At 38.9% G+C, this 7296-nt stretch overlaps 1 long non-coding RNA gene across 1 annotated transcript in view; it reads left to right on the plus strand.

Annotated features, from left to right (window-relative positions):
* Positions 1–1961, plus strand: part of LOC109113480 — a 43901-nt gene extending 41940 nt beyond the window's left edge. Inside the window, exon 3 of the long non-coding RNA XR_006160455.1 lies at positions 1168–1961. This is a non-coding gene — a long non-coding RNA (uncharacterized LOC109113480). The remainder of the gene's footprint in view (positions 1–1167) is intronic.
* The last annotated feature ends 5335 nt before the right edge of the window (positions 1962–7296 follow it).

The raw sequence follows: 7296 nt of genomic DNA on the forward strand, positions 1-7296 counted from the left end.
TCTTTCTTCTTTTTGCCATCTCTTTCTTTGTGGAGTCTGTTTCCCTCCCTATGTTGCGCACTCATAAAGAGTCTGTAGGTGGAGATGCTCTTGACTGGTAGCATGGATGATCAGGGCCTACAGCTGAAATACGCAAACAAGATGTATTGACAGATCCATATGTAAACAAAGACAAATCAAGGGATAAACAAAAGGAAAGGGTGTGGTTTTTCCACCAGCTGACGAGAAGAATTATGACCAGCTCCGTACACTTGAATTAACAAAACTTTGCAAAGGTGACCACAAAGCAGAAGCCATTAGCATTCACCTTCTGCAGCACACACATATTCTCATCCTCCAACATCTTGTCCTATGTTGACCTTGCATGAGGATAGATTAATAGCATTTATAATATATAATATCTGTCTTGTTCACATCGTGTTCTTGCTACCGGAGAGTCAGTAAGGCTCTCGGCTGTAATTACCGGTCGTAAGAAGTATAATTTGCAATGTCTCACATGCATGGCTGTCTCAATACAGATCATTTGTATTAGACAGTGCAGAACCCCAGGAAGGGCTCTGTGCGTACAATCCCGGCTCGAGATTAAAAAGGACAAGTGTGTGTTCAGACAGCCAATTGAGAGCGACAGTCAGCCAAGGTTTCACCAGGATGAGTGTAAAATCATCAGCGGTGCAACGGGTGGCCAGCGAGCCTCTTTAGTGGAATGAATTAAGAGTGTTTGTAGAACAGAGCTGGTTTCAGCGCTGACAAATGCTGATTTCCCTTGAGGTGCCTGAAAAGATCTGACCTAGTCAGTGTTTAAAACCATACAAATAAGATGATAAATGTGGTACTAATGAGACTTCACAATTTCTTGTTCCGCTTTGCTCATTTTGTTTTCTCTCGTTTTCACTTTCCCCTCCCTCTCTTTCTCCATCTAGGTTTGTGATCTCCGAGTCAGAGAGAGAGAGAGCGTGAGAGAGAAAGCATATCCTTTACATGCTGAGTAGATTATAGGGAAATTATAATCAAACACACAATCTCATTGTTCTGCAAATTCTGCTGCTCTAAAACCTCAGTAATCTAAAATCCTGCATCCAAAATCCACCCTGTCAGCATTACAGATATTATACTGATCCGAATATTCTTTCCTTTCATTCCTCGTGTCTTTTGTTCTCTCACTTATAGGAGCAGAGTGCGCATTTCCTGATACGTGCAGACAAAGTGTGGCAGTTTGAAAGCTATTTAACACTGATTGGAGCCCTTTCTGCTCTTCGCCAGAGAGAATACCTCTTCAGGTGCCGGTGTCGAGCATCTCTGATACACGCTGCGCCTCCTCCATGCTACGAGACCCTCCCCTGATCAGTCAAGGTTGACAGAGAAGGCCTTTGTGCGACACTCCAAGGAACAGATGTCTGCCTGAGAGAGCAGTTCACCTGGAGCCGCGCTGGATTACCCATGGCCTCGCTTTGATGGATTAGCATGTATGGAAATTGCCCGATTATTGATATGAAAATATTTGCAAACGAGGGGAAACTGGTGATGTGAGGGGTGAGGGGTGCGAAGACGCTAAGAGAGCTTATCAGCCTTCCTTCCAACCTTGTCCCTCGCTTCCTACAGAAAGAGGAAAAAAGAAGAGGGGTAGAAAAGACAGATGAGGGCATAGGGAGGAGAAAGAGAGCTGCTGTGTGTCAGCGTGGCAGTATTCAGCTGCCCTTCATGAAATATTGTTCACCATTATATTAACAGAGCTGAGTGGAGAGAGATAAGAGAGCTTCTGAAATAGTAAGCAGAATGTCCTGAGGAGATATTTCAATCTTTATTCTCTGTCACTCTCTCTCTCTCTTTTTCTCCCTCTCACCCCATCTTTTTCTTTCATTTAGGGCAACGGGTGAATGTGAAATGTGCCGAGACCTTTATAAATGAAGACAGGGCTGGAGAAATGATGACATCATCAACTCCCACATAATTGCTTGATTTGTCAGTCTGTAATCTGTATTTTCGGCAGGGTGGGAAGAGGGGGTGGGGGTTCCCTTCAGGATCACAAGCTACGCAACCTCTCTTCACTTCCATTACATTTTCTTAACTAGCCACAGAGAGAGGGCTGAGGGTTTGCACGCCTGCAAAAAATTATATCGATCGTATGCATAATTATACAGCATGCGTCAAGGCGTACAAAATTATATAACTGAAATTATACATTTGGGAATGAGATCAACCAGAGAAAGGCTTACCATTTCAGTCTGTTTCACCTCTTGGAGAGGTGATACTATGACACCATGCTGTGGTGGAGGGAGAGGAAGAAGAAAGATTTTCTAAGGAAGACTTGAAAAGAGTACTTTAAAGCAGTGAAAAACTAAAAAAGTAAAATGCAACTTTTTCATGACAAATATATATATATATATATATATATATATATATATATATATATATATATATATATATATATATAAATAATGTGTAAAAAAAAGTGATTTAAATTACTTAACTTTTATATTCAGCCAAAATATCAATAAGATCCTAAATTACGGAAGGATTTCCAAACAAAGCAGAGTTGTGTATACATTTATCATAAGAAAGGAGGAGGAAGTTCATCTGCACATAGGTGTTGTTTATTATCAAAAATAGTTTGGAGATAATAAGTGGATATCATCTGCAAACCAAGTGAAGTATCATTATCAGAAAAAGTCTTTTAATGGTTTGATTGATATTGATTTACATATCAGACTGCATTTACATGCAGATGTCCAAATGCTGAATTGCAGAAACATGTACTTCAGAAGCAGATTCAAGATTCAAGATTTTTATTCATCAAATACAGGATTATATAGAGAATATATAACCAGCAGTGAAATGTGAGTCAGGTCCGCTCCATGGACAGTGCAATTATTAAAGAATACAACACAGATGAAAATATGCATAAATATAGGTATGAAAGAATGAAATAAAAGTAAACAATAAAAATATAAGAATAAAATATTTAAAAAAAATGTATACTGTAGAATTAAATATAGAATAGAAAATAATGTGCATGAAAGTATACTGTAGTAAGCGTAGCGACCTGGACGAAGTCCGAACTCGGCCACGCAATCTTTTGATATAAGCATTGCCTCTTATTAACCAACTAGATGCTGATTTCCAGATGAGTGACTAGACTCTTACCCAGACGTAATCCTTACATACACACACACATCTCAGAGCCATCCACAGGTTAATGAAAACAGCGTGTGTGCAGTGTGAACTCCAGAGGCAGGGTGACAAACACTGGTAACGCAAAAAGCGTGTGTTTTACAATTTCCCCTTCCTCGTAAAGGTCTGCTCGTAAAACTGAGAATTTACGCCCTTCATTAGAGCTAATACAATGCACATAACTCTAATGCACAACAATTGGGATAGCCATAAAGTAACTGCTTTATACCTCCTCAAAACTCTGACTCCTCAGTGACCCTCGGCTGGCCACAGTCAGGGCAGACAGATTTACAGCGAACCGCGATTCTGCCTGATAGACCTCTGCGTTTTTAGGGAATTAGAAGTGCCAAAATGGAAAATGATTTAGATATTTATTTTGTGTACTCTTGTCAAAAAATATAAGTCTCCAAAGCACTATTTACAATTTGCAACTCAAGATATTTTGCAGAGGACACAGGTTTGATTTACAGCTAGGCTCAGTTTTATAACCAGACACGAGGTTAAAAGAAAGGCTGTTTTTATTTCAGCTGTAACTAGTCTGAAACTCCACTTTGGCTGAAATATTGAGTGTGAGTTACATTAAGGTTCAAGTCAAGAGTCAGTTACTTCATCAGTTACTTCTCTCAGCCCTTCCTCCCATAATAATTATGGGTAACTTTAGTCCTGGACAGAGCTTTGACTTCTTAAAACATTTCCTGGTGTCACTCCACTTCAGTGTAATTGATAAACCATATGAACTGTCATACATTTATATGTTTCCACCCAACCTTGTCCTGACATTTGGCCTCTTCTGGTTTCTTTCAGGGTATGTCAGTGTCCTACTGTTGAATACGAAAACTTGTTCTTTTTTTTTTACTACAACTCATAATGACGTATACGTATAACCTTGAAGGCTGGTGAGAATAACTGTTTCCAGGTCTCTGAAGGCCCTATACCCTTCTGCACATAAGAAGCGCAATGAGTTTGGTGTACTAAAGCCCTGGATAATGTAGATGATCCCATGAGTCCACATAGTGTGTATATACTGTGAGGAACAGGGGAAAAGACAGAACGAGACTGTGTGCTATCAGTGTCAGGTTGTGAAATTTAATGTGAGGGAACTTAAGCCAGGAAAATAATTTGGTGTAATGGCTGGGTGGAGAGGAAGGTGCAAACAGCTCACTTTGTATTTGCGGTTCAGTTTGACATCATTGTTGCATTTATAGCGATTCATATTTGTGTGTGTCAGGCTGTAGGTGTGTGTGTTCTCGCTCACAAACCACAATTGTCACGTCACACTCGACACATTTCCTGTGATCTTTCACGTTGATGCCGAGAAAGTTGTGCAGAGGGCATCGGAACATGTCATTGGTTTACGTAAAGTTATATGTGATTCTTTTGTTTGACATTTTATTCCTATTTGAAGTTCAAGCTCTTTTCCGACCTTGTGCTGGGAAACAGGCTGTTCCACACAGTCAATATATCTTTATCTATGTTGTTTTTGAAGGGCTAAGCTCTATAAAGACACCTTTTCCTTTCTATTTTCAGCCATGTGTGTTTCCATTTCAAAAAGGGTATTTGTATCCCTCATAACAAACAGGGAGTATCCCCACCTACCTGACGGGTGTAGCAGGGATCGTAGGTCGGTCAGTTCCTCTCAGCTCCCCCTTTTAGAGCTTCAGATCTCCCACAGCTTCTCACAAAGGTAAAGAGAGTTTATGTTGAAAATGATAGCTTGTATAAGCCATTTTTTTTCTTTTGTGAGTGTTTTGAATAGAGTGAGAAAACGCAATGAACGAGTTAGAAAGAATCATGTGAGAGACTGATATATATATATATATATATTCTGTGCCAATGATGTAATTTTAAATGCATATTCTTCCTTGTTCCTTTTGGTATTATTTTGTTAGCAGCACACACACACACACACACACACACACACACACACACACAAACAGATACACTATATTTTCTTCCACATTTATGTAAAGTTTGGGATATTGCAAAAAAGAAATAAAAAATATTTAATTTAATCATTAATTTGTGTATTTATTTATTGTTTGTGATATTCTACTTTTCTTTGCATAAATGAAATTTACAGCATGAATAGATCTTGTTTTTGTTTGTAGGTGTCTAATAGTGACTGTGTCCATCAATCTCTGTGTCTATGTGCTTACATGCGTGCTTTTGTGTGTGTGTGTGTGTGTGTGTGGGTGGGTGGGTGGGTGTGTGTACACTCTCTATATGTGTGGCACATGGCTGGTTGAGCAGATACAGAAACAGAAGCTTGTTTCCTAATTAAAGTAACTGATAAAGGCAGTAGCCCAGTATATCATGCCAGGCAGTGCCAGCCTGCTCAGTGCCTACTGATAGCACTTTAGAGATGAAAGCTCTGTTAAAGACTGTTTAATGTCCCTCTCAAAGACCTGCTTTAGAAAATCCCCCCAGATCACACCATAGAGAACTTTTAATGGGTTCAGGATATTCAGTTCAGGGTCCCAGGAGGAGCAGAGTGAGTCTAAACTACCAGGCTTCATTAGTTTGGTAAAGGGGGACTTGATATGCATAATGTTCTGTGTCTTTATGAGAGTAAACTCTTTTTAAATACTGTCAGAATAGTCTTTGTCATTTGCAACCACTGTATTTATCTTCATTTTGGGGATGCTCTGATATTAAAATTGGCATGTAATGAAAAATCACCATCTTCTAAAGTTTTTTTTTTTTCCTTAATCTGTTTTCGTGTTATTGATCTAATTGTGAATGATTCATTCATGCATATTTTGCCCTTGTAATCAAAATAATTACAACTTTAATTATTACTTTAAAAAAATAATAATAACATGATCTTCCAGTGGAAAAAAAAAAACGTGTGGTGATGTATGCTGGACTTCATTAATGTTTAGAATGTATTCACAAAACATCCCTGAATTGTTTAAAGGAGTCATATGATGCGATTAAAATTTTTCCTTATCTTTGGACTGTTACAAGCTCTTGGTGCATAAAGAAGATCTGTAAAGTTGCAAAGACTAAAGTCTCAAATCCAAAGAGATATTCTTTTTTAAAAGTTAAGAGTCAACCACGCCTACCTAAAACAGCTCGTTCTAACATGCCCACACATGTCTATGTCACGATGTGGGAAGATTTGCATAATGCCTCCCAAATGTTCATGTAAAGAAAGAAGACGTAACTTTTATTCTCGCTGTTGCCACTGCCACCATGCTATTGAGACAATGTGTTTTTCGTTGTGTAAGTGAAACGACTTTGTTTGGCCTTTCAAAAGAGAACACAACTAGAAATCAGTGGTTAAGTTGTATTTACAACACTGTTCCAGAACAGTTCAACCCAAATATTCAGATGTGTGCAGCACATTTTACGGAGGACGAGGACTGTTTCCTGGGAGAGTAGCCTACTATGCTGGTGCCTGTTTCTATAAAGTGGGGCAATTCCAACTTTGCAAGGACAGTCTTGCGCTTCTGACTCACAGCCTGTAAGTACGTTAACATATTTAAAGAATTTGCCACTGATGATTCAAAAGCAAGTTTTGAGCAGTTTAGAGTAGCGCTTGTTGTTTGTCGTTTCTCCGATCAAATGCAGAAATGGTTTTATATTTATGCAGCACGATACGCAACGCAACGCGTAAAAAGACAGTATAAGTCATAATAATCAGTAATTATGTCCCCACTGGATGCTACAAATGCCTCATTTGTAATGGGTTTTATTGTTTTTGACTTGTCGCACCAGGACACACGGCATCACAGTATGGTAAGGGGCGTAACATTTCCATCACATGCTTGAGGCACTCAGCCAATCCCAATGCACTGGATAGCTGGCCAATCAGCGTACACCTCGCTCTTCAGAACAATGAGCTTTGTAAAAATAAATGCGTTTCAGAAAGGCGGGGCACAGAGGAGAAACAATGTGTTTTTGAACCTTAAACCATTTTTTTTTTTTTTTTTTTTTTAAATTGACAAATAAACACACTGCATTACACCAAATACACAAAATTTTTTTTTTTGCAGAGTTATTCCACTTGTCATTTGTTATTTCTGAGAAGTACAACACACTTAAATGCTGTCTGTTTGTCCACTCAGGGCTGGATGTGTCTATGCTGGATGTGTCTATTCAAAATATCATCTTTTATATTCGACA

Source organism: Cyprinus carpio, chromosome A7, assembly GCF_018340385.1.
Source record: "Cyprinus carpio isolate SPL01 chromosome A7, ASM1834038v1, whole genome shotgun sequence".
NCBI classification, from domain to species: domain Eukaryota; kingdom Metazoa; phylum Chordata; class Actinopteri; order Cypriniformes; family Cyprinidae; genus Cyprinus; species Cyprinus carpio.